This window comes from Hemiscyllium ocellatum, chromosome 35 (genome assembly GCF_020745735.1).
Source record: "Hemiscyllium ocellatum isolate sHemOce1 chromosome 35, sHemOce1.pat.X.cur, whole genome shotgun sequence".
Classification (NCBI taxonomy): Eukaryota; Metazoa; Chordata; class Chondrichthyes; order Orectolobiformes; family Hemiscylliidae; genus Hemiscyllium; species Hemiscyllium ocellatum.
Window position 1 is genome coordinate 6900123 of NC_083435.1, and position 15724 is coordinate 6915846.

Consider the following 15724-nt stretch of genomic DNA (forward strand, 5'->3'; position numbering starts at 1 on the left):
TGCACTGCCAGATGGCACATCCGCACAGGCTGTGGAGCTGTTTGGGGTCACTAGGGCTTGCATCATTGCAAAAGGTCCCACAGCAAACATTGAGACTGACTCTAGATATGCCTTCAGAGTCGTCCATGAATTTAGCCCACTTTGGAAACAGAGAGGCTTCACCACGTCAGCAGGGAGGCCACTACGACACGCTGCGCTGACCTCTAACCTCCTGGAAGCGGTCCTCTTACCCTCCGCCCTGGCCATTATAAAATGAGCTGCCCATACCTCTGCCACTGACCGTGTCACCCTGGGGAATGCCTCAGCTGACCCAGCAGCCTGGGAGGCTGCACTGCCCCCCACCACTCACCCCCTGCCCACCCCAGAATAGGGAAGGCCCCGGTATTGCCTGACCCTATGGAGACAGTGTGAGATGCCCAACAGGCTTCTCCACCGCAAGGAAAAGAGAGTTGGGCCCCACATTGGGACCACACAGTCTCCTTCCCTACAGCTGCTCGGACACCCTGATGGCCACATCATTGACCCAAGAGCCCACCTACACTCACTGACCCTCACAGCCCATGGCATTGGCCACATGGACAAGAGGGGCATGATGCACACTTTAACGCAGTCCTGGTATGTACCGGGAGTTGCTGTCACTGCCCTGCTAGATTATGTTCAGGCCCTGAGCAGGAGCATTAGTGTTACACACACCCAGGTCAGAGGTTGTAGCAAAACATTGCCTCGGTGGGATGGATCTTTGAGAATGCGAGTGGCCTTTCCTTGACAGTGGGCCTGGTAGATGGATTCTATAGATGGGAGGTTGGCCTTTGTGATTGTCTGGGCTGAGTTCACCCCTCTCTGTAACCGTCTCTGATCTTGAATGGTACAGTTGCCAGACCAGGTAGTGATACATCCAGACAGAATGCTCTCGATGGTACACCTATAAAAATTGGCAAGGGTATTCGCCGTCATGCCCAATTCCCTCAGCTGCCTGAGGAAGAAGAGACATTGTTGGGCCTTTGTAACCAGTGCGTTCACATGAAGAGTCCAAGAAAGCTTGTTGTGGATGACCACTCCCAGGAGCTTGACACTCTCCACTCGTCCCACCTCTGTGCTGTTAATGTGTAGGGGGGCATGAGGAACATCCCACCGAAAGTCAATAATGAGTTCCTTGGTTTTGCCGGCATTGAGAGCTCGGTTGTTCTCAGGGCACCATTTCTCAAGGTCTTCCACCTCCCTGTCTGTGACCTATTTTGTCGCCAGCTGAGATTCAATCGACTGTGGTGATGTGATCAGCAAATTTGTAAATGGCATTAGTCTGGTATTTGGCGATGCAGCCATGGATATACAGTGAGTACAGTAGGGGACTGAGTACGCACCCCTGGGGGTCTCCAGTGTTGGGTGTTAGTGAGGATGAAATATTGTCCTCAGTCTTCACTGATTATGACCTGTGGGTCAGGAAAGTGAGGATCCAGTTGCAGAGAGTGGGACTCAGTCTGAGATCACTAAGTTTAGTAATCAGTCTCGAGGGAATAATAGTGTTGAAGGCTGAACTGTAGTCAATGAGAAGGAGTCTTACATAGCTGTTCTTGGTGTCAAGATGTTCTAGGGAGGAGTGAAGGGCAAGTGATGTGGCACCTGACGTGGATCTGTTGGTCCGAGAGGCAAATTAGAGTGGGTCAAAGAGAAGTGGGGAGGCTGGTGTTGATGAATGCAGTGACCAGCCTTTCAAAGCATTTCCTGACCCACCAAAGTTGGGGCCACAGGGCGGGAGTCATTGAGACATGCTGCACCAGCCTTCTTAGGCACAGGGATGGTGTTGGCGCTCTTGAAGCAGGCAGGGACAGTGGCCAGCTGCAGGGAGAGCTGGAAGATGTTGGCCTGGTACTCCATCTGGTCCCATCTCTCTCCTTGGATTCACACGAAGGAAAACTGATCTGACCTCTGATGCAGTGACTGTTGGGATAGGGTCATTAGGATTTGTCGGAATAGGTGTGACCTCTCCACTGAAATTCTGCTCAAAGCGAGCACAGACGATGTTGAGATGATCTGGGAGGGATATGTCATCGTCTGCTGTCTTGTCCCTTTTTAAAGAAAATACAGCTCTTTTGGGATTCTGAAAACAACATTGGCCAATTGAATGGCCTGCTGGGAAATCTGGATAACTGAAGTTGGATCAGGCCAGACCAACAGGTATTCACACCTGTTCCCCTGATTGATGATATGGAACAGGTTTTAATAGGACAGTGGGAACTGCGGGATGAAGGCAGGAAGCTTGCAGCATTCACTGGGATCAAGTCAGACAGATATACAGGCCATTCAACCTGATTGATTGAATAGGTGTTGGCAGGACAATGCTGCAAGGTTTCGGGTGGGACAGTAGATCTGAGTTTCAGTCGAATTGCTATTGAGACAGTTTGGTTCCTCGGGTCCACTCAGTCAATAGGGAAATTACAATGTCCAACACTGTCTTCTGTAACAGTCTTCCCGAGGTAGAATGTCAATTAACAGCAAGTAACTAATTTATGCTAATTACATTCTTACATCAAACCGTTGCTGCCCAACAGCACTCGGACGTGACCCAGATAACTAGTTCAAAGGCCAGTCCTGATGAAGGGTTAGACCCAAAACATTGACTTCTCCAGCTCCTGATGCTGCCTGGCTTGCTGTGTTCTTCCAGCCTCCTGTCAAATAAAGCAACTCAGATCAGACGGGTTCCCTCACACACTCCAGAGAGAACATTAGCATCAGAAACCTTGGGAGCAGGAGGAACAGCCTGATCTTCAGTTTGTCCCACTATAATCGGGGTAGGACAAACCTCTTTATCACCCTCTGAAAATGCAATCTTGCACAAATAAGAGATGCCTTTTGGTTGTTTGTTGATTAGAGTAAAACTCCAATGTTTATTAGTCTCTTTGATATGCTACTGTACCCTGCATTTGTGATAATATATAGATATATATATGAATAGAGTCCCTAGATTATGGAAACAGGCCCTTCGGCCCAACCAGTTCACACCGGCTCTCCGGACAGTAACCCACCTTGACCCATTTCCCACTGACTAATGCACCTAACACTCTGGGCAATTTAGCACGTCCGATTCACCTGACCTGCACATCTTTGGATTGTGTGGGGAAACCGGAGCACCCGGAGGAAACCCACTCAGACACAGGGAGAATGTGCAAACTCCACACAGACAGTTGTCCAAGGCTGGATTTGAACCTGGGACTCTGGTGCTGTGAGGCAGCCGTGCTAACCACTGAGCCACCATATATATGTAAAGACATTTTAATGAATAAATGATAATATTAAAAATTAAAAATTATCTTGCGCTCTCAAAGCCAGAGGGCACAGGCATTAAAGAACTGTAAAGTTGCTCTGGAAATGAGAAGGACAAATGGGTTTTATAGAGGTGCTATATGGGAGTAGCATGGCAGCTCAGTGGTTAGCACCGCTCCCTCACAGCACCAGGGACACAGGTTTGATTCCAGCCTCGGGCGACTGTGTGTAGTTTGCACATTCTCCCCATGTCTGTGCGGGTTTCCTCCGGGTGCTCTGGTTTCCTCCCACAATCCAAAGGTGAGCAGGTTAAGTGAATTGGCAGTGCTAAAATTGCCTGTAGTGTTGGGTGCATCAGAGGGGAAATGGTTCTGGGTGGATTACTCTTCCAAGGGTCTGTGTGGGCTTGTTGGGCTGAAGGGCCTGTTTCCACTCTGTAGGGAATCTAATCTTGTACTTCAACCATAATAACCACGTGTCATTATTGGTATAAGTGATCAAGTAAATCAAAGACATATATGAAAGTAATATTTAGATTTGAATCACAGGCGACTGTTTTTCGAAACAACAGAGGGTGTTGGAAACGTGGAATGTACATCCAGAAAAGGTGGTGCTCTCAGTTTAATGTCACATCCAAACAGCGTTGAGAAATATTGACTTGTTCCTGACACCTTTCACCTTAACGGTGAGGTCTCCTGAAGTGATTGATTTGCAAGGTGGAACACAGAGGGGGGAAGATTGCAAAGCTGCAGTTTCACAAAAGAAGATTTGTTCAATTTGTAGGGATTAGGAAAAAGGGATTTCAAAATATCTTTCAAGTTTCACCAGCAAAGCTTAACAATTGCTTTTATTCGCGTTCACCTCACATTGTAAACAGTGTTTGGTAACAGAGTGCTTCAAGTGTATGAGAGATTTCTGGGGATTTGTTTTGGTGAAAGAGGAGACAGTCAGAAGGGGGCGGGGCGGAGCATTTCCGTTTAAGGCCGAAATGCAAATGAGCGCAGCTTTTCAGGTCGCCCAGTGAGTGTCATATTCAGTGAAACCTGATCCTTTCTGGATGTTCTGTGATCCCGGTGAGAAATTGCACTGTTCCACAGACAGGGAACCTTAGAGAGGTGTGTTTCCGATTTTCGAAAACGCAGTCAGTGTGAGTGTGAGAGGTATGGGCTGTTGTTGGGTTTGAGCGAGTGAGAGTATTGAGCATACTTACCTGGCAGGGGAGATACCATGATCACCAAGGTGGTTCTCCCAGGACGAGGCTATCCCATTGCACTTCGGGTGTGCTGACGCCTGCGATGTCCCCAAATGCGGGATACTCGACTGCAAAATTTGTGGTAGTGGGGGACTGCGTTCGCGCTCTCCCCTGGTTTACAATCAAAAAGCAGATCAATCAACAGAGGGCGCTCACTTATACTTCATCAACTCCATCATTCTGTTTCACCCAAATCGACAGAACATTTTTTAAATTTCAAAATATGTGCATATCCTAACATTACGAAGAACAGATTGAAATAATTGAATTTACAGTTGTCCTATTTACAGTTCCCTTTATTAACCATCCAGTCTCTTATTATTTAGCGGTGGCTTTAGCGGAACCCACCTACTGACCGGGTGCCCTGTTAAATGATTGCAAAGGAACCTTCTTTAATCCCCAGTTTATGGGGTTACCATTGTCCATTTGACTGTCCTGTCTCTGGGGTAGCTGTCTGCATCCCCATGGTGAGCACGAACTGCTGGACCTTTGCTGAGCTGAGGTAGCTATCCAGCTCCTCACTGGGGTCATTTACCCGCTCTGGTGTCATTGAGCCAAGGCAAGGGTCCGCACCGTCCAGTTCTGTGTCTGACAATGGGACTGTCAGAGGATCACAGCTTTCAGTTCCCTGTAGTTGTGGGGTACGCCCTGGTTCTCACTGGGTGGAGGGTGGACTTCGGGGGATCCGTTGTTTCCTGGTTGGGAGGAATTGCCCTCCTCTTTATCTACGGTGCTTTGTCACCAAGGGCTCTGGCCCGAAACGTCGAATTTCCTATTCCTTGGATGCTGCCTAACCTGCTGTGCTTTAACCAGCAACACATTTTCAGCTCATCTGCAAATTTACTAACATTCACATCCAAATAATTTATGTAAATGACGAAAAGTAGTGGACCCAGCACCAATCCTTGAAGCATTCCACTGGTGTGTGGCCTCCAGTGTGAAAAGCAACTCTCCACTCCCATCCTTGTCTTCTACCTTTGAGCCAGTTCTATATCCAAATGGCAGGTTCTCCTGCATTGTTTTGGCCTCAGCCACTTCCAGTGGTAGTGAATTCCACAACCTCCCCATTCTCTGTGTGAAGGCATTTCTCCTCTTCTCAGTCCTCAGTGTATACAAGAAAATGTTCTGATTCAGTATGTGGATGTACCTGCCAGAGAAGGTGCAAAACTTGGACCAACTCCTGGGAAATAAGGCCGGGCAAGTGACTGAGGTGTCAGTGGTGGAACACTTTGGAGCCAGTGACCATAATTCTATTTGTTTTAAAATAGTGATAGAAAAGGATAGACCAGATCTAAAATTTAAAGTTCTAAATTGGAGGGAGGTCAATTTTAACGGTATTAGGCAAGTCCTTTCAAAACTTGATTGGGAGCGGATATTCGCAGGTAAAGGGACGGCTGGAAAATGGGAAGCCTTCAAAAATGAGATAGGAGAGTCCAGAGAATGTATGTTCCGGTCAGTGTGATGGACAAGGCTGGTAGGTGTAGGGAATGCTGGATGACTCGAGAAATTGAGATTTTGGTGAAGAAAAAGAAGGAAGCATATGTCAGGTATAGGCAGCAGTAATCGAGTGAATCCTTAGTCGAGTATAAAGGCAGTAGGAGTAGACTTAAGAAGGAAATCAGGAGGGCAAAAAGGAGACATGAGATAACTTTGTAAATAGGGTTAAGGAAAATCCAACGAGATTTTACAAATACATTAAGGAGAAAAGGGTAACTAGGGAGAGAATAAGGCCCCTAAAAGATCAGTCAGGCAGGAGATGGGGGAGATACTAAATGAATATTTTGCATCAATGTTTACTGTGGGGAAGAACTTGGAAGATATTCCAACCTCAGGTGACTGTCTGCGTGGAGTTTGCACATTCTCCCCGTGTCTGCGTGGATTTTGTCCAGGTGCTCCGGTTTCCTCCCACAGTCCAAAGATGTGCAGTTCAGGGTGAATTGGCCATGCTTAATAAAAAATTGTCAATTAGGTGCATTAGCCAGAGGGAAAAGGGGTTTGGGTGGGTTACTCTTTGGAGTTTTGGTGTGGACCTGTTGGGGTGAAGGGCCTGTTTCCACACTGTAGAGAATCTAATCATATAGAATATGGTGAGATTGATGTAACATCTTGGAAAATGTCCATATTACGGAGGAGGAGGTGTGGGATATCTCAGAATGCATGATGGCAGATAAATCCCTGGGACCTAATCAGGTGTAACCGAGAGTTCTGTGGGAAGCTAGGGAAGTGATTGCTGGGCCCCTTGCTGAGATATTTGGATCATCGACAGCCACAAGTGAGGTGCCGGAGGACTGGTGGTTGGCTAACATGGTTCTACTGTTTAAAAATGGTGTTAAGGAAAAGCCAGGGAAATACAGACCAGTGAACCCGGTGTTGGTGTGAGCAAGTTACTGGGGGGGAATTCCTGAGGGACGGGATTTACTTGTATTTGGAAAAAGAAGGATTGATTAGGGATAGTCAACATGGCTTTGTGCATCGAAAATCATGTCTCATGGACGTGTTTCAGTTTTTGAAGAAGTCACCAAGAGGGTTGATGAGGGCAGAGCAGTGGACATGATCTATATGGACTTCAGTAAGGCATTCAACAAGGTTTCTCATGGTTGACAAGGTGAGATCATATGGCATACAGGGACAACGAGCCATTTGGATACACATTTGGTGGCTCAAAGATAGAAGACAGAGGGTGATGGGAGAGGGTTGCCTTTCAGACTGGAGGCCTGTGACCAGTGGTGTGCCACAAAGATCATTGCTGGGGCCACTGCTTTTCATCACACATATAAATGATTTGGATGTGAACATAGGAGGTATGTTAGTAAATTTGCAGATGCCACCAGAATTGGAGGTGCAGTGGTTACCTCAGAGTACAATGGGACCTTGATCAGATGGGTCAGTTGGCTGAGGAGTGACACATAGAGTTTAATTTAGATCAATGTGAGGTGCTGCATTTTGGAAAGGCAAATCAGGGCAGGAGTGATACACTTGGGGAAAGAGACCTTGGAGCGCAGGTTTATAGTTCCTTGAACGTGGAGTTGCAGGTAGATATTTTAGTGAAGAAGGCATTTGGTATGCTTTCCTTAATTGGGTAGTGCATTGAGTAATGGAGTTGGGATGTCATGTTGAGGCTGTACAGGCCATTGGTGAGGCGACTTTTGGAATAATGTCTGCAATTCCGGTCTCCCTCCTATCGGAAAAATATTGTTCAACTTGAAAGAGTTCAGATAAGATTTACAAGGATGTTACCAGTGTTGGAGGATTTGAGCTATAGGGAGACACTAAATAGGCTGGGGCTGTTTTCCCAGGAGCGTTAGAGGCTGAGGGGTGACCTTATAGTGGTTTATAAAGTCATGAGGGGCATGGATAGGGTAAATATGGTCTTTTCCCTAGGTTGGGGGGAGGGGGGGGGGGCTCCATAACGAGAGGGCATCGGTTTAGTGTGAGAGGGGAAAGATTTAAAAGGGATCTCAGGGGTAATTTTTTTCATGTACAGTAGACGGTGGTGAGTGTATGGAATGAGCTGCCAGAGGAAGTGGTGCAGGCTGGTACAATTCCAGCATTTAAAAGGCATCTGGATGGGTATATGAATATGATGGGTTTAGAGGGATATGGGCCAGTGCTGGCAAATGGGACTCAATTAATTCAGGATATCTGTCCGACATGGATGAGTTATACCTAAATGTCTGTTTCCGTACTGCACACCTGTATGACTCTCTGACTCGAAATGACCTGCCCTGCATCCTTTAACTGTGATTCCCTTGCCCTGGACTCCCTGGTCATTGGGAACATCTAGTCCGGGTTTAATTTCGTCGATTTCTACAAAATCCCCATTTGATCTTTGATACTCTGGTGAATGTAGTCAGAACATAGAACTTAGAAAAATACAGGCAGTCCAGGCCCTTCGGCCCTCGATGTTGTGCCGACCCAAGCCCATCTAACCTACACCAGCCCACTATCCTCCATATGCCTATCCAATGCCCGTTTAAATGCCCATAAAGAGGGAGAGTCCACCACTGCTACTGGCAGGGCATTCCATGAACTCACAATTCGCTGAGTAAAGAATCTACCCCTAACATCTGTCCTATACCTACCACCCCATAATTTAAAGCTATGCCTCCTCGTAATACCTGACTCCATACGTGGAAAAAGGTTCTCATGGTCAACCCTATCTAAACCCCTAATCATCTTGTACACCTCTATCAAGTCACCCCTAAACCTTCTTTTCTCCAATGAAAACAGCCCCAAGTGCCTCAGCCTTTCCTCAGTCAGGGCAGATCATTGTTTGAAAAAAAACAAGATGGCGGCCACACAGTAGGTCTGAGTCTGCTGAGCTCTACCCAGGACCCAGGCAAGGTGGGGGGTGCCTACCCTCCCCTCGCTTTCTCCAAAAAGCAGCCTTTTCCCAGAAGCTTTGGTCATTCTGCTCCATACTTTAGCAGTTTGACACTTTTTTAAATAACCAAAGGTAAAGGATCATGGCGTTCGCAACAGGCAGGGACCCCTCCATCTCCGCAGCGACAGATGTGTCTATGGCCAACCCCGGGGTGGGCCTACCTGCAGAGGTGAGCCTGATCTCGGAGTTTGTTAAGCTCCGAGAGAAGATCGACGCGTTGATCGAAGAGACCCCGGACCAGGTGAGAGTCCACCTCGGTCACGCTGCAGAACATCGAGATGGTTGGAAAGATATTCGGTTGCTGGGCCTTCCCGAATGGGAGGAGGAAGGCCGGCTTGTTGGTTTTTTGGAGCAATGGCTCCCACAGCTATTGGAACTGGAGTCGGAACTAGGCCGGGTACGGGTCGAGCGAGCGTACCGGGTTGCTGTGCGCAGGGCTGGGTCTAACCAGCACCTCCCTGCCCAGTCCAAGTTCAACTCCAGCACAATCGGGAAAACCAAATGCTGCCGGGAGCCTCCAGAGTTCTGGGGAAGGGTCCCCAAGCCTTGGTATACAAGGGATCCAAAATAATACTGGTCCAGTACTTCTGTCCAGTTGTGGTTCACAAGAGGAAGCCATTTGACGAGGTAAAGAAGCGTCTGAGAGATTTAAATATTCAATATTCCATGCGATACCCGGCAATGCTGCGCTTTAGTGATGGAGGGTCTGTGTATAACTTCGGATCACCGGAGAAAGTAAAAGAATTTTTGGATGCTCTCAAATAGACTGACAGACTCGAACTATATGGGTAATGACTTTATTTTACTGCTTTTTTTCTCTCCTCTTTCCCCTTTTTCCCTTTTCTATCTCTTCTCGGGGGGTGGGGAGGGGTCTTTCTTCCGACAGTAGCTCCCTCAGTGTATCCAATTATTGGGGTATGTTACTGAGTCGTGTTTTGTTCCTTCATATTTGTTTGTAATTTGCAACATTTTATTTTATGTTGCTGTTTTGTTCAGAGTGCCTCGGTAATAATATAGAGGTGGGGGGGGGGGGGGGGGGGGGGAGGTGGGTTGGTCACCCACTTCTAACTCTTGTATTATAAGACACTGGCATTTGTTTACCTTACTTTGTAATGTTTGGGCCAAGGGTATGGCTGTAGCTGGGAGGTGTTATGGTGGGATTACTGGAAGGTAGGAGTGCCCCTGTGGACAAGGGGGAAAGTCTCCTTTTAATTATGTCTTATGTTATCTTTTTTTAAGGAGTAGTTTTCAGCTGTTTTGATGTAGTTGTTTTAAAGGTTGTTTTATTATGTCTCTCCTCAATGCCTTTTGGGTGGGGTTCTTCCTCCTGAGGGTAGAGATTTTACTTTTTATTCTAACCCACACAAGTGCCATACCAGAATCAATATGTTTTTTGTCCCCTCGACCTTTCTGAATTTGATATTGCCTTGTAAGATAGGGAATAGAACTATGTCTGACCACGTAGCAGTGTATATGGATGTCAAGACTAGTGATGACAAGATGGCTTCCCGACATTGGCGCATGGACCCTTTCCTATTGAAGGATAGTAAGCTCATAGAATATTTCTTGCAGGAATTTAAAACTTTCTGGGATATCAACTCAGGTACGGCCAGTAACCCATCGGGAATTTGGGAGACTGCTGAGGCAAATGCGCGCGGCTGGATTATCTCATATTCTGCGACCTGGAAAAGACAAAATGGAGAACAACAGGGTCTGCCTGAGGCTTGCCTGAAGGCAGATGAGTCAGCGTTTGTCAATAGGCCGCCCAGTACTAAAGTACAGAGGATTACAGATCTCAGGCCTACCTTGAAAACCACACTTACTCAAGCAGCAGAGAGGGAGAGACTGTTTGTGAAGCAGAGACTATTTGAGCATGGTGAGAAGCCGGGCCGGTATCCAGCGTACCGTGCCAGAGAGAAAAAGGCTCCCCAATCCATGACGTCTATTAGAGAGATTGCTGGTACCCGGACTTATGACCCTAATGCAGCTTTTAGAAAGTTCTATTTCGAATTGTACAAGTCGGAGGGCCGTGAGGATAGAATGAAGAAGGTGGAGTCTTTTTTATAAAAAATCTGTCCCTCTCGGGCCTAACCTTGGAGCAGGTGTTGCTTTTGAACGCCCCTCTGACAACCCAGGAATTACAGGAGGTGGTGAGGGAACTCCAGAGTGGTGAAGCGCCCGGACCAGATGGATTCCAGGCTGAGTTCTATAAAGAATTTATAGACAAATTGTCCGGACCACTTACAGATATGTACAGTTATTTGTATAGTCAGGGGAGCCTCCCACCGTCTTTGAGAGAAGCAATTATCTCTCTCATTCTTAAGAAGAAAAAGTTCCAGATGACTGGACTTCATACAGACCTGTATCCTTATTGAATGTGGACCTTAAAATTCTCTCAAAAATGTTGGCATTAAGTTTGGAGACGGTTTTGCTATTTATTATAAAAGAGGATCAGATGGGGTTTATTAAGGGTCACAAACCAACTAATAACATCAGAAGAGCGCTAAACATGGTACAGGGCTGCCAGCAGGGAGTGATACTGGGATTAGTCATCTCCCTAGATACAGAGAAGGCATTTGATCGGATAGAATGGCCATATCTCTTTTATACTTCGGAACGGTTTGGGATTTGAGAGGTCTTTACCAAGTGGGTCACAGTATTATATAATGACCCCAAAACAGCGGTGATTACCAATGGTGTAAGATCAGATAGCTTTAGTGTTGGCAGCAGTTGTTGTCAGAGTTGCCCTCTCTCACCACTAACTGTTCACACGAGTGATTGAGCTGCTGGTGGAAGCTATACTTAATATAACAGCCTCGGGGGTAGGATCGGGTAAACATCAAACCACTCTCTATGCAGACAACGTTCTTCTTTTCCTCAATGACCCATTGACATCCGTGTCCCGCTTAATTCAAGTGGTTAACTTATTTGGTATGTTCTCAGGTTACAAAGTTAATTTTATGAAATCAGAGGCGATGCTGCTCGGAGCTTGTACCAGCAGATCCAATTTTCTGGGTGGATCCCGCTTCCCCTTTCGGTGGTCACTGGGAGGCTGTCTGTATTCCGGTATTTTTATTAACCCGGAATTTGGTCAGTTACACACACTTACTGGAGAAAAGAAAGCAGGATCTCCAATGCTGGGAAGATCTCCCCGTATCCTGGCAGGAAGAATAGCTTCGGTCAAGATGAATATTCTCTCACGTTATACCCCATGAGAATGGTCCCTTTGATCTTGCCGAGACAGGGGCTGGGTAAGCTCGATGGTTGGCTCGGCTCCTGTATTTGGAATTATAGACGGCCCCTTATCAAATTAGAAAAATTGCAGCTTCCACAAGTCAGGTGAGGTCTGGATTTTCCAGATTTCAGGAGTTCTCTGTTATCATATGTGGCTGATTGTGGGTCACAAGAGACCCAATCAATCTGGCTGGATATTGAGGCTTCCCAGGCAAAATGTCCCCTCATCAATCTATTATTTATGGATAAGACGAGAGTTATTACAGGTTACTGTAAAAATCGAATTGTATTAAATGGGTGGCACGGTGGCCCAGTGGTTAGCACTGCTGCCTCACAGCGCCAGAGACCCGGGTTCAATTCCCGACTCAGGCGACTGACTGTGTGGAGTTTGCACATTCTCCCCGCGTCTGCGTGGGTTTTTTCCGGGTGCTCCGGTTTCCTCCCACAATCCAAAGATGTGCGGGTCAGGTGAATTGGCCATGTTAAATTGCCGTAGTGTTAGGTAAGGGGTAAATGCAGCGGTATGGGTCTGGGTGGGTGTGCTACGGCGGGTCGGTGTGGACTTGTTGGGCCGAAGGGCCTGTTTCCACACTGTAAGTAATCTAAATACAATCAAAGCTTGGAGGATGTCATGACAGGACGAGGGTAATTTACAAAAAAACTCTCCTGTTACCCCTACAGTGGGAACGTTGGAATTTTAGCCAGGCCTGACTGATGCTGGGTTTAAAATCTGGGAGTCCAGAGGGACCTCCTGTTTGAGAGATCTGTTCGATGGGGACGTCATGATGTCCTTCAAACTGTTGCATCAGAAGCAAGGACCTTTTTCGATATTTTCAAGTACAAGACTTCAGACAAAAAAAGACCACATTGATGATTAATCCATACAAATCAGACACGGAAAGGAAAGTGCTTTGGCCAATGGATGCTCCCTGGGTCAGTCCTCTCTCCCACTCACATGGTAATACGGTATTGAAGGACATGGAACGGTTATATAAAATCTGGAATCAAGAATTAGGGATGGAAATCTCCTTCGAGATAGAACATAGAACATAGAAGAATACAGCGCAGTACAGGCCCTCCGGCCCTCGATGTTGCGCCGATCCAAGCCCACCTAACCTACACTAGCCCACTATCCTCCATATGCCTATCCAATGCCCGTTTAAATGCCCATAAAGAGGGACAGTCCACCACTGTTACTGGCAGGGCATTCCATGAACTCACGACTCGCTGAGTAAAGAATCTACCCCTAACATCTGTCCTATATCTACCACCCCTTAGTTTAAAGCTATGCCCCCTCGTAATATCTGACTCCATACGTGGAAAAAGGTTCTCATGGTCAACCCTATCTAAACCCCTAATCATCTTGTACGCCTCTATCAAGTCACCCCTAAACCTTCTTTTCTCCAATGAAAACAGCCCCAAGTGCCTCAGCCTTTCCTCATACGATCTTCCTACCATACCAGGCAACATCCTGGTAAACCTCCTCTGCACCTGTTCCAGTGCCTCCACATCCTTCCTATAGTATGGCGACCAAAACTGCACACAATACTCCAGATGAGGCCACACCAGAGTCTTATACAACTGCAACATGACCTCAGGACTCCGGAACTCTATTCCTCTACCAATAAAAGCCAGTACGCCATATGCCTTCTTCACAGCACTATTTACCTGGGTGGCAACTTTCAGAGATGTGGAAGGATATCTGGGAAAATGTCAGATCTCCATCTGTCACAGAACTCAGGCTATTCAATAGAAAATACTCCATAGGGCTCATATGGCACCAGACTGATGTGCAAAGTTCAAGGCAGAAGCATCTCCAATGCCCTAAATGTAAAATAGAAGTGGGTACCCTCACTCACTGTTTGTGGACATGCCATAAGCTTTATTCCTGATGAAGGGCGTTTGCCCGAAATGTTGATTTCGCTGCTCCTCGGATGCTGCCTGAACTGCTGTGCTCTTCCAGCACCACTAATCCAGAATCTGATTTCCAGTATCTGCAGTCATTGTTTTGACCTCGTTGATTTTAACCCGACTGCGAATCCTCTTGCAAGGATGTTTGCCTTGAAGAAGTTTTCCTCCTCTCTCTACAAGAATCTCAGGGAGTCCCTCTCCCACTGCAACTCCCAGGTCATTTCCTCTGCCCTGAAGCTCTTCAACCATGTCCTGAAACAGACTCGCTACCACAGCCTCATTTGCTTCCTCAGTGCCTGCCTCCGTAACTGACTCATCCCACATGGACTCCGGACCACCTTTAAACCAGCAGAGTTCGGATTCGAACAGGACAAACAGGACAGGCTACAGATTCAAAAACACCAGCAACAGTTCTCCTTCAAGATCCTCCGCTCCACGCTTGCAGCAATGCGCCGGCACCTAACCTCTCTACAGTCAGCCCTGCCTCAGCTGAGGGCCACACTCTCTCAGAACTGCAAAGGACCCACTCTGTACTACATCCTCAGGAGAAAGATTTATTCCTGATGAAGGGCTTTTGCCCGAAACATCGATTTCGTTGCACTTTGGATGCTGCCTGAACTGCTGTGCACTTCCAGCACCACTAATCCAGAATGCCATAAAATTTGTAGATATTGCGAATGCTTTAGCAAAGATTTTGGGAACGGAGATTTGGGTTGGACCCTGTGTCTCTTTTTTTGGGCTTTCCAAATTTCCCCCCTCTAGATGCATACGGGAAGAAGTGGTTCACTGGCCTTTCCTTTTGTGCTAGGAAAAACATTTCAGTAAGTTGGGTATCTGAAAGTCCTCCAGGACTTTCGAACTGTCATAGGATAGTCCTGGAATATATTCCCCTTGACTTCCTTATGAATATGCTGCACCAAAAAACGGAATTATTTTACCCAACATGGCAGACCTTTCTGAACTACACCAATGCAGATGTATCGGCCAGATGTTCAGGACCTTTGTTTAGCCGTGGGGATGGTGTTTGTTGGTTCGGGGGCCCCTGGGAGGAGGAATCCCGTACAAATATGGGCTTTGTTATGACTTAATATAATTTTATTTTAAATGTGATTTATTTAATTATTTTTTCCTTTTTTTTTGTTATTGTTAGTAATGTACGATACTGTGATTTTCTTTTTATATTGAGTCTTCTTTCCTGTATCCTATTTTGTGTTTTGGTAGTTTGTACAGTAGATTAGTAGTTAGTTTTCTTAATTTTATATGGATGCTGTTATTATATTGTAAAGTGGATACACTATTTTGTATTAATTTTGTAAGAAACAACTCAAATTTTTTCAATATAAATAAATATTTTACAAACTAGCAGGTACGATGGGCTGAATGGCCTCTATACTATCATATAACCGGGGAGGGTCAGGAGAAAATGTGGGGGACAGGTTTTACCCAAAGCTGTCCGGCTTACCTGGGTCTGAAAGGGGCAGATGATTGACCCCACAGATTGTCAGGGGTGGAGGTGGGGGTCGGAGTGGGGCATGTTGGAGATAGAGGGGTGTCTGGGATAGGAAGGAAAGGCGAAAGGAAGAGGGAGGCTGCCTCCCACTCACTGGAAAGTGAAACCCAGGAAGATAAGTCAGATTGGCGAGAGTAGCTGTGGGCGGAGATGTAAAAGCTGAGCATTAGGA

At 46.6% G+C, this 15724-nt stretch overlaps 1 non-coding gene across 1 annotated transcript; it reads left to right on the forward strand.

Annotated features, from left to right (window-relative positions):
* Nucleotides 1-4463: 4463 nt before the first annotated feature.
* LOC132833039 (U1 spliceosomal RNA) lies at nt 4464-4627 on the forward strand. The gene has a single exon (XR_009647032.1). It is a non-coding gene; the product is annotated as a U1 spliceosomal RNA (small nuclear RNA).
* Nucleotides 4628-15724: the final 11097 nt, after the last annotated feature.